Below are 15,080 nucleotides of genomic sequence, written 5' to 3'. Positions count from 1 at the left end.
GTTTAGAGTTATGAGAGAATGCTAGAGATCAATAGCTGCGTTGGTTACACCACATTGTAAATGTATTTACTACTACTGAATGGCACATTTTAAAAATGACTGAAATGGCGAATTCTCTGTTAGTATATTTTACCTCCAAACAATTTAAAAATGAAAGAAAAAAAAAGACATGATTCAAGCTACTAGGCATGAAAACAACATTTGGGATAACAAATTACACTGAGTGGAATAAACAGCAGATCAGATACTGCAGAGATGAGTGAACCATGTGACCTAGCAGTAGAAACCATCCCAAATGAAGCATCCAGGAAAAAAAAAAAAAAAGGTGAACAGAACATAAGTGAGTTGTGCAGTGGGAAAATTACAAGTGACATAATCTGCTAATAACAAGACTTTCTGGCAGAGGAAAGAACATGACAAAAAATATTTCCACAAATATTGGCTTCGCATTTTCCAAACTGGATGCAAATTATAAACCCAGAGATCAAAAAAGTTCAGCAAACCATGAACATAAATGTATATAAATCTACACCAAGGCACATCATCAGTAAATTACTTCACAGCAGGAACAACTAAAATATCTTTAAGGCAACAGGAAAAACACACATTAACTACAGTGAACCAAAGATAAGATTCATTACATACTTATTACCAGCAATAATGCAGATCAGGAGACCACAGAACATCCTTAAAGTAATAAAAGAACAAGTGTGTCAACTGAGAATCCTATATCCAGCAAAAAAATATCTTTCCAAATGAAGGGAAAAGAAATTATTAATTCAGCCATAGTGAAAGACTTTCTAATCAGCATACTTGCTCCACAAGACACGTCACTAAACTTCATGGGGGCAAAGAAAAATGAAGCCAAATGGAAATCCAGAAAGAAAGAACACCAGGAATGATAACCACTTCAGGAAACACAAAGGGTTTTTTACATTTTTTATTGCTTTAAAAAAAAATCATTGAACCTTTTAAAAAAGAAAAAGAAAACTAACAACGTATTATGAAGTTATAAAATTATGATGAAGGCCAGGCATGGTGGCTCATGCCTGTAATCCCAACACTTTGGGAGGCCGAGGCGGGAGGATCACCTGAGGTCGGGAGTTCGAGACCAGTCTGACCAACATGGAGAAACCCCATCTCTACTAAAAACAAAAAATTAGCCAGGTGTGGTGGCGCATGCCTGTAATCCCAGCTACTTGGGATGCTGAGGCAGGAGAATCGCTTGAACCCGGGAGGCGGAGGTTGCGGTGAGCCAAGATCGCGCCACTGCACTCCAGCCTGGACAACAAGAGTGAAACTCCATCTCAAAAAAAAAAAAAATACCTGAAATAACCAAACAAATAGCCAAACACTTCTGAAAAAAAAAAAAACCAAGAAAATTTAGCAATCCTAATTAAGACAATGTCTTTGGCAAGTAGACAAATATATCCATGGAACAGAATAAATGTTCCAGTTACATTTCTACACATATGTGGTCCAGTAGTTTTTTCATCAAAGTGAACAATTCAGTCAAAAATTCTCTTTTCAATAATGCTAAAAAATAGAATATGCATATGCAAAAAAATAAAGACTATAGATCTATATCCTGCACTATATACAAACATTAACTCAAAATGGATCACAAAACTGAATATATAATCTAAACTGTAAAATGTAAAGAAAATGTGGGTGACATTTGACCTTGGGTTACATTACAATTGCATACATATGACAAAGATGCAGAATCCAATAAAAATTGAGAAATTAAACTTCATTAAAATAAAAATCTGCTTTGTGAAGGATACTGCTAAGGAATTTTTTTTTTTTTTTTTGGAGACAGTCTCTCTCTGTCACCCAGGCTGGAGTACAGTGGCACGATCTCGGCTCACTGCAACCTCCACCTCCCAGGTTCAAGTGATTCTCCTGCCACAGCATCCCAAGTAGCTGGGACTATGAGCACACCATCACGCCTGGTTAATTTTTGTATTTTTAGTAGAGATGGGGTTTCACAACGTTGGCCAGGCTGGTCTCAAACTCCTGACCTCAAGTGATCTGCCTGCCTTGGCCTCACAAAGTACTGGTAAGGGAAGAGACCACCCTTCATATTGTCTTATGCCCAATTTCTGCCTCCAAAGAAAGAAAAAGTAAAAATTAAAAGGCAGGAATAAAATCCACAAGCAGACAGCCCGGCACCACACCCTGGGCCTGGTCAACATCAACCCCTGACATATCGGTTATGTTATCTATAGATTACAGACATTGTATAGAAAAGCACTGTGAAAATCCCTATCCTGTTTTGTTCCCATCTAATTACCAGTGCACGCAGCCCCCAGTCACGTACCCCCTGCTTGCTCAATCAATCACAACCCTCTCACACATACCCTCTTTGAGTTGTGAGCCCTTAAAAGGAACAGGAATTGATCACCCAGAGAGCTCGGCTCTTGAGACAGGAGTCTTGCCGATGCCCCCGGCCGAATAAACCCCGTCCTACTTTAACTCAGTGTCTGAGGAGTTTTGTCTGTGGCTCATCCTGCTACACTGGGATTATAGGCATGAGACTGCTAAGGATTTTTTTTTTTTTTTTTTTTTTGAGACGGAGTCTCGCTGTGTCTCCCAGGCTGGAGTGCAGTGGCATGATCTCGGCTCACTGCAAGCTCCACCTTCCAGCTTCAAGCGATTCTCCTACCTCAGGCTCCTGAGTAGCTGGGATTATAGGCATGTGCCACCATGCCTGGCTAATTCTGTATTTTTAGTAGAGATGGGGTTTATCCATGTTGGTCAGGCTGGTCTCGAACTCCTGACCTCAGGTGATCCACCCACCTCGGCCTCCCAAAGTGCTGGGATTACAGGCGTAAGCCACCGCGCCCAGCCTACAGACTGCTAAGGATTTTTAAAGAATAGCCACAGACGGGAGAAAGTACTTACAAACCATAATCTGATGCAGGAATTATATCCAGAATATATAAAGAACTCTCAAAAACTAATCTGAAAACAATCAATGTCATTAATACTTGACCATAGGATATTTTTCAGTGACAAATAAGAACATGAAGTATCATTCAACATCATTATTCATTAAGTAAATATAAATTTAAGCCACAATTCTAATACCACTACACATATTTGGGAGTCTAAAGTTAGTAAGATTGGCTGTATCAAATGTTGGTGACAATGCAAAGCAACTGGAACTCATATCATGTTGGTGGGAATACAAAATGGAACAGCCACTTGGAAAACAGTTTGGAAGTTTCCTAAGAAGTTAAACATACACCTGGCACAACACCCTGCCATTTTACTCCTAGGCAGAATAAAATAAAATCTTCTAAAGAAATATCAGCTTGGCACGGTGGCTCATAACTGTAATCCCAGCACTTGAGGAGGCCGAGGTGGGTGGATCACGAGGTCAAGAGATCAAGACTAGCCTGGCCAACATGGTGAAACTCCGTCTCTACTAAAAATACAAAAATTAGCTGAGTGTGGTGGCGTGCACCTGTAGTCCCAGCTACTCAGGAGGCTGAGGCAGGAGAATGGCGTGAACCCGAGAGGCAGAGGTTGCAGTGAGCCAAGATCACACTACTGCACTCCAGCCTGGTGACAGAGCGAGACTCTGTCTCAAACAAAGAAATATGATACGTTCTTACAAACACTGGTATGTGAATATTCATGTTTAATTCTTAATAGCCAAAAACTGAAATTAACCCAAATATCCATCAATAGCTGGAGAAATAAATTTTGCTTACTCTGGAAAATGGAATATTATTCATGTACAATAAAGAATTATTGGATGGCCGGGTGCGGTGACTCACACCTGTAATCTCAGCACTCTGGAAGGCCGAGGCGGGTAGATCACAAGGTCAGGAGATAGAGACCATCCTGGCTAACATGGTGAGACCCCATCTTTACTAAAAATACAAAAAAAAAAAAAAAAAAAGAGGCCGGGCGCGGTGGCTCAAGCCTGTAATCCCAGCACTTTGGGAGGCCGAGACGGGCGGATCACGAGGTCAGGAGATCGAGACCATCCTGGCGAACACGGTGAAACCCCGTCTCTACTAAAAATACAAAAAAAAACTAGCCGGGCGAGGTGGCGGGCGCCTGTAGTCCCAGCTACTCAGGAGGCTGAGGCAGGAGAATGGCGCAAACCCGGGAGGCGGAGCTTGCAGTGAGCTGAGATCCGGCCACTGCACTCCAGCCCGGGCTACAGAGCAAGACTCCGTCTCAAAAAAAAAAAAAAAAAAAAAAAAAAAAAAAAAAAAAAAAAATGAGCTGGGCATGGTGGCGGGCGCCTATAGTCCCAGCTACTCGGGAGGCTGAGGCAGGAGAATGGTGTGAACCCGGGAGGTGGAGCTTGCAGTGAGCTGAGATCGCGCCACTGCACTCCAGCTTGGGCAACAGAGCAAGACTCTGTCTCAAAAACAAAACAAAACAAAACAAAACAAAAAACTATCGGATGAAGCTCAATTATGCTGAGTGAAAGGAGCCTGACAGAACAGTACAAACTGCAAGATTCCATCAGGGGTGGCTGAGAGAGAGGAAGCAGTAGGGATGGGATCCTTATCTTGAAAAGACTGTTTCATGAATACATATTTTTATGTCATTTAGAAAAATCTCAGTACAATATGCCTATTTCTTCCTGTGAGTCGTGGGAATTGAAATAATTGGGGATAGTGAACAATGCCTGGGGTGGAAAGAAACTGGTGACCCAGTAAGGGGAGTGGAGGGAGGAGTGCCCGTTGGTGCTCTCGACTGTGAGGTGGGTCTCCGGGAAGTTAACAGCTGAGGGAGAACTGTGTGGGGCTCCCTCCTGCTCTGGGTAGGACTTACTCCAGCCCATCCCCCGATCCTCTTGTGGCCACTGATAGCCTTGCTGCAGGAGGGACACCAGAATTCCTTAGCCTGCTCCTCCCAGGTGGTTCAGCTGTACCCAGGAGAGAGGTACCAAGAGCTGGAGTGGATAATGGGACCAGTAACCAAGGGATCAGTGGGCACAGACTGGGATGAAAAGGAGACAAAGGATAAGATAGTACTTGGGTGGGCCAGGTGAGGTGGCTCACGCCTGTAATCCCAGCACTTTGAGAAGCCGAGGCAGGTGGATCACGAGGTCAGGAGATCAAGACCATCCTGGCTAACACGGTGAAACCCCGTCTCTACTAAAAATACAAAAAAAATTAGCCAGGTGTGGTGGCGGGTGCCTGTGATCCCAGCTACTTGGGAGGCTGAGGCAGGAGAAATGGCGTGAACCCGGGAGGCAGAGCTTGCAGTGAGCCAAGATGGAGCCACTGCACTCCAGCCTGGGCAACTGAGCAAGACTCCGTCTAAAAAAAAAAAAAGAGTACTTGGGTGGTGATCACCTTCCTGCCACCCAATTTAGCTCAGCGATGCCTGGGGTAGGGAAGCCATCAGTTGCTTTGACATGATGCTAGAGACAGACACTTCTACAGAGGTAGAGTGGGAGGTAAGGAAGTCAGACCCCTCGGTCTAACAGATCCCACACCAGCTCTCCTGAGCCAGTGTTATTGATTCATCTGGAGCCTCACCAGGCTGGGTCTCAGCTCCCTGCTACCAGCCCAGAAAACATCTGCATTTAGGACATGATACCCTCCAGACCCCTGGCCTGACAATCCATGATACAGCCCACACTCCCATTCTCTAGATTTGGGATCAGACCTTCCTCATAGGCACCATCCCCCCAAAGAGCCCATACTTCCACGTCCTCTGTCTCCCGCCGGTGATCAAGGCAGGCATGAAGGGCAGCCCTCACTACTGCCCTCATACACAAGATGGGACACGCAGCTGACTGTACTGACCAACTGCTCCCAGGTGGGCAGCAGCTGGAATGATAGCTTCATAGACATCACAGTGAGCGGCCTCATCCAAATCAGGTCCTCCTCCCCAGCTTTTACCTGTTTGCTACTCAGGTCACCCCACCTGGCCTTAAGTGAGTTTCCATTCAGATCCTTCCATCCCTAGGCACTGACCCTTGTTTTCACTTAGGTGGCTCCAGCTGGCCTGGGTTCCTTCCCCACAGCAATACTGCATTCACATTCTGATTCCCTTACTGGACATCAGGTCCTCCTTCTCTCCTAGTTGCCCACCAGGTGCACCCCCCAGGATGTGAAGTGTAGACTAACAGCCTTGGACCAACTCTTCTCAGCTGGTATCCCTCCTACACCGGCGATTTCTTTTTCCAGATCATTATCTCTTTCTTGCCTCTGCCTGCCCAGAATAATTGTTTAATCTAGATCGCTAGGTTGGGTCCTTGTTTTTTCTCCCCAGTCCTGATCAGTTTCATCACCTGACTCCTATTTCTTACTGGTTCCTTTGTCAGAACTTTACCCACCGGCACCTGAGGTCTTTAAACTCCTCTCCCGGTCTCCCCAAGCCACTTCCAATACCCCATCCACTGACCTCCACTACAACTTCAGGTCCCTCCATAGTGATGTCCTTTTCCCAGGCTCTCATCTCCTACAGGATGGATCTTCCTCCAGGTTTACCAGTGGAGGGTTATCTAGGTATGTGTTACTCAATTCTGGACTGCCAAGGCCTGGGCAATGGGGCACGAGGGTGCTGGACCAGCTGCAACATCTTACTCAAGGCCCACGCTTTTCTGAAGCCTTAGCCCCGTCCAGTCCCTTTTTTTGTGTATTTTGGGGCTGAGTTAGGAGGCGACAACCTCCGCCGCTCTCACGGACACATGACCTTGGGAGTTGCAAGTAAGGAAGGCAGAGAAAAGCAATCAGGCACAGAGTCCTAATTAAGGGAGAAAAAAAATCAGGCTGGCGACAGCAGCAGAAAGCAAAGAGATAAAGTAAATAAGCTACAAATCTGCCTTCCTTCATGGTCCAGGACATATAAACAAAAAGAGGAAGATAAGCTATAGGCCTGCTTTCTTTATGGCCCAGGACATAGGGCCCTCCTGCTCATATACGTAACTCACAAACTTCCTGCTCATCAAAAGCCTCAATTTATCAAACACCACAGCCGCCAGAAAAAATGCAAATTAGCTCCCTGCGCTCTTGGCGTTATGGATCAGCCCAAGTTCCAGTCTATAAAATCCTCAGCAAGCCTGTTTTCCTGCATTCAACTTCTCTTCTGCTGGCCTGCCTGTTGCCTCCTCGCAACGAATTTTCACACTTATATCTAATAAACCTGCCTTCCTTTACCTACAACTGTCTTGGTAAATTCTTTTACCCCCGGCGCACCACCGGCCCAGATAGTCATAGCTCACCCGCGACAAGGCAACAGACAGGGAGGCAAAAGAGGAAGAGCGGGTAACCTGTCTTTGCTTCCACCTCGGCAGAACTTGTTCTGTAGCTTCTTAAAACACAACCCACACATCGCTTCTCTGCTCGAAATCCAGTAAAAGTCCTCAATATGGCCCACCAGGCTCCATGGGATCAGTTCCCCGCCTGCCTGCCTAACCAGGTCTATTGTTATCTCAGCACTCTAACTGCGGTCCGTGGACCAGCAGCATGGACTACACTGAGGACCGAGTCAGAAATGCAGAGCATCAGGCCTTCCCCAATGACCTGCTGAATCAGAATCTTTTAAAAAGATCTGTAGTTTCTTGTTAAAGTTTGAAAAGAACGACTTACCAGCCTCCACTTTAGAGAGTATTTCATATTCCTCACCTGTGGGATATTGATCAGAGTGCGATGTGGAGACCCGGTGGGTTCGAGGGGCTGGGGCTGAAACTGGGAGAAGACACAAGTGAAACATCCCCGAGATGATGCAGCCTAAGGCGAGGCCGCTTTAGCAGCACTTGTATGGCCTGATGGCCTGGCCCACGGCTCCTGGCGTGCGAGAACAACCAGAGAACTGGAGTGGCTGTGGGCGCCGCGATGAATGCGCCGCGAGTCTAGCACAGGCACACTGCGACCAAGCCGCCCAACCCAGATTCGACCAAACATGCTCCCAGGCGAGCAGGCCTGCTTCCGGCCTGCAAGGGGCGAAACGTGATGGAGGAAAGGGTTTCCGCTTCCGCCAAGAGGCGGTTGTGACTCTCACAGGAAAGAGACGGGCCTGCCTGCAGTTCGGGAGGATATCCGGTACCTGGCACACCGGCCAGTAGGAAAATCACAGCAAATACAAAAATCTGATGTTTCAAATGCCCCTTATATACCCAACAATTTTTAAACCATATAAAAGTGAATCTACTTGGCTATTAAAAATACACTTCAATCAACTCCAAGATCCAAGAGACTACAAAATGAAAAAAAATTTTAATTAAACACTTTAAGCGAGAAACTATTCAAGTTATGAAACTTTGTGTAAAAAAAATTAACAATTATCTCACCTCAATGTTTTTTATCTGAAAGTAAAAAGTAGCCCACATCCTCCTTAAGCATTAGGCACTGATAATAAAAGGCTGGGCAAGTTGGCAAGTACCTGTGGTCCCAGCTACCCGAGAGGGAGGCTGAGGCAGGAAGGATCTTTTGGGTCCAGGAGTTTTAGAACAGCCTGAGTGATCTAGCTAACCCATGACTAAAAAAATTAAAAATAGCCTTGGCGCGGTGGCTCACGCCTGTAATCCCAACACTTTGGGAGGCTGAGGCAGGCAGATCACCTGAGGTCACGAGTTCAAGACCAGCCTGGTCAACATGGTGAAACCTTGTCTCTACTTAAAGTACAAAAATTAGCTGGGCGTGGTGGCAGGCGCCTGTAGTCCCAGCTACTGGGAGGCTGAGGCAGGAGAATGGCGTGAACCCAGGAGGCAGAGCTTGCAGTGAGCTGAGATGGCACTACTGCACTCCAGCCTGGGCGACAGAGCAAGGCTCTATCTCAAAAATAAAATAAAATTAAATTAAATTTAAAAATAAGCCAGGAGCAATGGCCTATAATCCCAGCACTTTGGGAGGCTGAGGTTGGAGGATTGCTTGAACTCACGAGTTTGTGGCAGTCTGGACTGGACAACATAGTGAGACCCTGTCTCTACAAAAAAAAAAAATTAAAATTAAAAAATGAGTCATGTGTGTTGGCCCATGTGTGTAGTAGTCCTTGCTACTTGGGAGACTGAGGCAAGAGGCTTTCTGGAGTCTAAGTCTAGGCTGCAATGAGCTGAGATCACACCACTGCACTCCAGCATGGGTGACAGAGTGTAACCCTCTATCAGAAAAAAAAAAAAAAAAAGTATAAATTTTATAACATTTCTTCAATGTTGTGAATTTTTCTGCAACATGATACAAGAGTTAATTTGGATCAGATTCCTGAATTACTTACATTTAAACTATTTCTCTACAGTGAGGGTTGGGATGAGGAGCCTTCAATCCAAAGTCGTATATAAACCTATAGAGGTGACATGCCAGTCATTTCATCAGGAAATACTCATACCTTTCCACAGATACGGCATATGGTGTTAGTCCTATTCTCAGAAATTAATATACATTTTCAAAAAATGTGATTTTAATTCAATCATATGTTTGGTCCATAAACAGCAAACTGCCTCCCTCCCCAGTTTAAAAAGTTTTCCAGTTGTTTTGTCTTTACTTTCCCAAACAACGGTTTCATCTTCAATCACAGTATTTCCTTCTTCCATCCTATTCCTATTGCTCATTGTTTTTTGACATTAACTTATATAGACTAGTGTAATGATAAGTGTTTGGGTGAAACAGACATATTTGCTTTAGTTAGGTGCTATTCCTCTACTCTGAAACATATATAATAGAACATTTCTATATCCACCAAAGCTCACATTCAAATCACAAGTCAAAACAAAGACTTTCCCAGGTTTAAGCATACATACTAAGAGAACTTATTTCCAGCACACAAGTCCTACGAGAAAGACCAAAGAAAGTTCTTCAGTCTGACATCAAATGATGGCAAAAAGGGGAAAACAAAGATGACTATTAAAGAATATTGTAAGTATAAAAGACAGACTAAATGTATATTTCTTTACCTGTGAAATAATCGGTTGATAGGTTGTTGGACCTACAACATATAAAAATGTAGTATGTGTGTGTTTCTTTTGCAAATAACACCATACAGGAAGTGGACAAACCCAGTGACTACCAATGGCAAAGTAATAATCCTAAGAATGTATTGTTATGTGTGGAATCCCAAGAGTTGTTACACATGTAATAAAATACCCCAAGAATGCAAAAATATGAAAGCTGTAGTTGATATTTTTGTACATCACTGAAAATTAGACATATCACAAGAAAAGTGATGCTGATGGTCATGAGTTATCATTTACTTGATAAACAACAGAGTAATCACTACAAAAGGTAAGAACAATGATAATGAAAAATAATTCTACATGTAAAGACATTGGATGAAAGCAGAATTTACTGACCTTCTGAAGTAAAAATTGATTCTGCATAAATTCCATATTATTAGGGGGGTAAGATTTCCTTCATTCATCCTACTTTGAAGTTCCCATGTTACAGCACATATTTCTCCTTTGACATTGCTCTACTATTGAAATCAGGAAATTCTTTCCTGAGGATGTAGTGACCCCTTCTGTCCATTTCTTGAACCTCCAGCCCAGGTAGAATTATAGGGCAATCATTCCACATTTTGTAGTATGTTTCCTCAATTTTTTATAGTTAGGAAAATCTGTATCGCATTATTATTATTTTCCATTTCTCTTGCTTAACCCTCACAGTCTGGAAGATTTGTTTGTGAACAAAACGTTGCAATCCTTAACTTATGTTTATGAGTGTTCTGCAGGGAAAGTTAAAATTATAACTTCTAGGCCAGGCGCAGTGGCTCACGCCTGTAATCCCAGCACTTTGGGAGGCTGAGACAAGCGGATCGTGAGGTCAGGAGATCGACACCATCCTGGCCAACATGGTGAAACCCGGTCTCTACTAAAAATACAAAAATTAGCTGGGCGTGGTGGCACATGCCTGTAGTCCCAGCTACTCGGGAGGCTGAGGCAGGAGAATTACTTGAACACAGAAGGCAGAGGTTGCAGTGAGCTGAGATCGTGCCGCTGCACTCCAGCCTGGCAACAGAGTGAGACTCCATCTCAAAAAAAAAAAAAAACAAAGAAAAGTTATCCCTTCTAAACAGATAACCAAAGGGTGTTAGCATACATCATGGGTGTGAAGTGAGGGAGGACCATGAGACAGGATAGGTAGCCAAAGAAGTAACCATGTCCTGGAGACTTGGTAATCGTACAGTCAACACAATAAGCCTCAGCATTCGCACTGTAGTCAAGCTCATTCAAGCAAAGCTCTCTCCAGTAGGGAATTTCCCCTGTAGGGAACATGCGTATTTTGATTTTACCTGTCTTCAGATTGACCCTTTGCTCATTATAATAGTAAAAACCACACCCCTGGGTGGCGATTTAAGATGCTAATGAGATGAGAGGTATGAACAAGAATGTGCAGCTCCTGTGCATACACACCCAAAAGACCACCCAGAATGTGCTTACTAGTAACACCTCTTCCCAGCCCCTTATGAATAATCATGTAAGATGCCCATAAAAGGAGTCTCCCGGCCAGGCGCGGTGGCTCACACCTGTAATCCCAGCACTTTGGGAGGCCGAGGCGAGCGGATCACAAGGTCAGGAGTTCAAGACCAGCCAAGCCAACATGGTGAAACCCCGTCTCCACTAATAAAAAAAATTAGCCGGGCATGGTGGCATGCACCTGTAGTCCCAGCTACTTGGGAGGCTGAGGGAAAAGAATCACTTGAACCCAGGAGGCAGAGCTTGCAGTGAGTCAAGATCTCACCACTGCATTCCAACCTGGGCGACAGCGAGATTCCATCTCAAAAAAAAAAAGAGGCCGGGCACAGTGGCTCACACCTGTAATCCCAGCACTTTGGGAGGCCAAGGCGGGCAGATCACGAGGTCAGGAGATCGAGACCATCCTGGCTAACATGGTGAAACCTCGTCTCTACTAAAAATGCAAAAAGAAAATTAGCCGGGCATGGTGGCAGGTGCCTGTAGTCCCAGCTACTCAGGAGGCTGAGGCAGGAGAATGGCGTGAACCCGGGAGGCGGAGCTTGCAGTGAGCCGAGATCGTGCCACTGCACTCCAGCCTGGGCAACAGGTAAGACTCCGTCCAAACAAAAAAAAAAAAAAGGAAAGAAAAGAAATAAAGCAGTGCCACAGAGTATCCTGAAACACACAGTGCCCTGAGGATGATGGAGGAGGCACAAACCCTGTTTCACAGTTACCTCCAGGGCTGGATGGCGCCATTTTAAGAGTGTTGAATGGCATTCCTCCAAGTCAAGCTGGCCTGAGTGCACACACTGTGGAAAAGCCACAATCATTCACTGTTACACCTCACAAACCTAACCACTTTCCTTAATACTAGCCAGCCTCTGAAGGGCTGTATCTGGAATGTTCTGGAGTCTGTTGCCTCTCAGGGCATATCCACCTTCCCCCTACCCCCTTCCTCCACAGCAGACTTGAAAACACTCAAAAGAGCCAAAGTCTAATTATTAAACTTAAAAAAAAAAAAAGTCTCCCTAGTGCCAGTTTGCTGTCTCATCCTTATGAGCAGCCTGCCCCGAATCCTCTCTCTCGCTCTCTCAGGGCATACTGTCTGTTCTGCATTTAACTTTCAAAATACTCTTTTTTATTTGCAATAAATTGCCATATACTGCATCTCCTTTGCTGCATGTCTCATTTGAATCCTTTTAAACTAAAAAGGCAACAACCAAGGTCTCACAGCAGCCATCAACAACAAGATCAGTAGAGAAAAGGTGAGGCAGTAAGTGAGCTACACCTGAGGATCAAATCTAAAGGTGACATCAGAGTCAAAGCAAGCATGTGGAAACAAGTCCTCCATGGACAAGAAAAATGGAAAAACAGTGTTAAGGAGGGATTGAACCAAGGACTGCTTGGTATGTTGGTGGTCCGGTGGGGTCTTTGCACTACTGTGCTCCCCACTCTTTTAATGCCGGGTCTGTCCCACAGACCCTGGCCAACAGATGAAATGAGTACTCAGACACAGGAATGCAGTGTAAGAACAGCTAGGTGACTACCTAGCTCTAGTGGCCAGAGAGCAGCTGTTTCAATACTTTATATACTGTTGCTGTTGAGCTGATAACTGTTGTCCCATTATGGAACCCTAGCTTGAAAATCCCCTTGAACTTGGAAACCCCCAGCAGGCACCAATTACTTACTGCACATTCACTTCACTTTCATTTTTGAGGGATCCGTGGCGATCTGTTGCAGCATTCCTCACACGGGGTACCACCTGCCGGGTCTGTCCTGAAAACCCTGGCCAACGGATGAAATGAGTACCCAGACACAGGTATGCACAGTAACAGCAACTAGGTGACTGCCTGGCTCTAGTGGCCAGAAAGCAGCCCCAAGAAGCTGGAGCTGCTTGCTTTTATTCAGTCCAGGCACAATGCGGAAAACCTGCAGCCAACACAACCTGTAGGTAATTAACACTTATTGTTCCCCTATCAGGGAACATCAGGCACAGGGAAGATCAAAGGTCAGTTGCTGGTCAACACAAGTAAACAAGCCTGTTTAAGATAAATTCCCTGGGCCGGGCGCGGTGGCTCAAGCCTGTAATCCCAGCACTTTGGGAGGCCCAGATGGGCGGATCATGAGGTCAGGAGATCAAGACCATCCTGGCTAACATGGTGAAACCCCGTCTCTACTAAAAAATACAAAAAACTAGCCGGGCGAGGTGGCAGGCGCCTGTAGTCCCAGCTACTCGGGAGGCTGAGGCAGGAGAATGGCGTGGACCCGAGAGGAGGAGCTTGCAGTGAGATGAGATCCGGCCACTGCACTCCAGCCTGGGTGACAGAGCAAGACTCCGTCTCAAAAAAAAAAAAAAAAAGATAAATTCCCCCACACTCCCTTGTACTTACTCCATGCCCTCTGCCTCAGGGTTATAGAACAGCTGCCTTCAGCTATTCTCCCCCAGAGCTCTGCAGAACCTTCCAACCTCTCAGAAGGTTTGCATCCTTTCTCTACAGTTTTTCCCCACCACTCTGACCAAGCCCACACATTTTAATGGTACTAAAATACAGATAAAATACAATTTATCATCTAAACAATTTTGTTGTTATTGAGACAGAGTCTCACTCTGTCTCCCAGGCTGGAGTGCAGTGGCACAATCTCAGCTCACTGCAACCTCAGCATCCCGGGTTCAAGTGATTCTCCTGCCTCAGCCTCCTGAGTAGCTGGGATTACAGGCATGCACCACCATGCCCAGCTCATTTTTGTATTTTTAGTAGAGACAGGGTTTTGCCATTTTGGCCAGACTGGTCTCCAACTCCTGACCTCAGGTGATCCACCCGCCTCAGCCTCCCAAAGTGCTGGGATTACAAGCATGAGCCACTGCACCCGGCCCATCTTAATTTTTAAGTGTAGAATTACTGGCTTTCAGTACAGTCATATTGGTGTGCAGCCATCAACACCATCCATCTCCAGAACCCTTTTCATCTTGCAATATTGAAACTTTATGCCATTAAATCATAAGTCTCCATTACCCGCTTCCCCTGATTCCACACAATCACCATTCTACTTTATGAATTTGACTCCTCTGAGTACCTCATATAAGCAAAAACATTTTGGGTCTGGAGTTTAAGGAGCCCATGTCTGGAGAAAGGTTGCAAGAAATCAAGTGACTCGACCTTATAAAGTATGTCTTTATATGAATGGACTACTTCACTTAGCATAATGTGCTCAAAGTTCATCAGTGTTGTAGCATTTCTCAGGCTGCCCTTCCTTTTGAAGGCAGAGTAATATTCTATCCTATGCATATACTACCTTTTGCTTAATCATCCATCTGTCAATATACAAGACAGTTGCTTCCACATTTTCCCTACTGGTAAGTTATGCTGCTATAGCATACAAATACCCATTAAATATAGTGTACAAATACCCATTTCAGACCCCTCTTTCTATTCTTTTGGTTATATTCCCAGAAGGGAAAAATGGTAGATGTTATTTCCATTTTTTCAAAGTATTGATTACCTGCCATACAGTTTTCAACAGTAGTTGTGACATTTTGCATTTCCACCAATAGCGTACAAGGGTCCTCATTATTCCACATCGTTGCCAGCATGTTATTTTGTTCTTGGACAGAAGCAAACTAATGAGGGTGAGGGGATATAGATGTCATTTTGCTCTTGATTTGCATTTCCCTAAACCATGAGTGATGCTGAACATCTTCTTCACGTAA

General features: G+C 44.7%; 1 long non-coding RNA gene across 3 annotated transcripts in view; it reads right to left on the bottom strand.

Moving 5' to 3' along the window:
- The window catches only part of LOC105470898 (uncharacterized), a 51,123-nt gene extending 37,425 nt beyond the window's left edge, over positions 1-13,698 (bottom strand). Inside the window, exon 1 of one of the 3 annotated variants that reach the window (XR_011617353.1) lies at positions 13,060-13,698. This is a non-coding gene — a long non-coding RNA (uncharacterized lncRNA). The other 2 variants (XR_011617352.1, XR_003019289.2) reach the window with 2 other exon arrangements.
- Between the last annotated feature and the right edge of the window lie 1,382 nt (positions 13,699-15,080).

The sequence above is a fragment of the Macaca nemestrina genome, chromosome 20, assembly GCF_043159975.1.
Source record: "Macaca nemestrina isolate mMacNem1 chromosome 20, mMacNem.hap1, whole genome shotgun sequence".
NCBI classification, from domain to species: domain Eukaryota; kingdom Metazoa; phylum Chordata; class Mammalia; order Primates; family Cercopithecidae; genus Macaca; species Macaca nemestrina.
The sequence above is the reverse complement of the archived record's forward strand: the minus strand, read 5'-3'. Positions and strand labels throughout refer to the sequence as shown.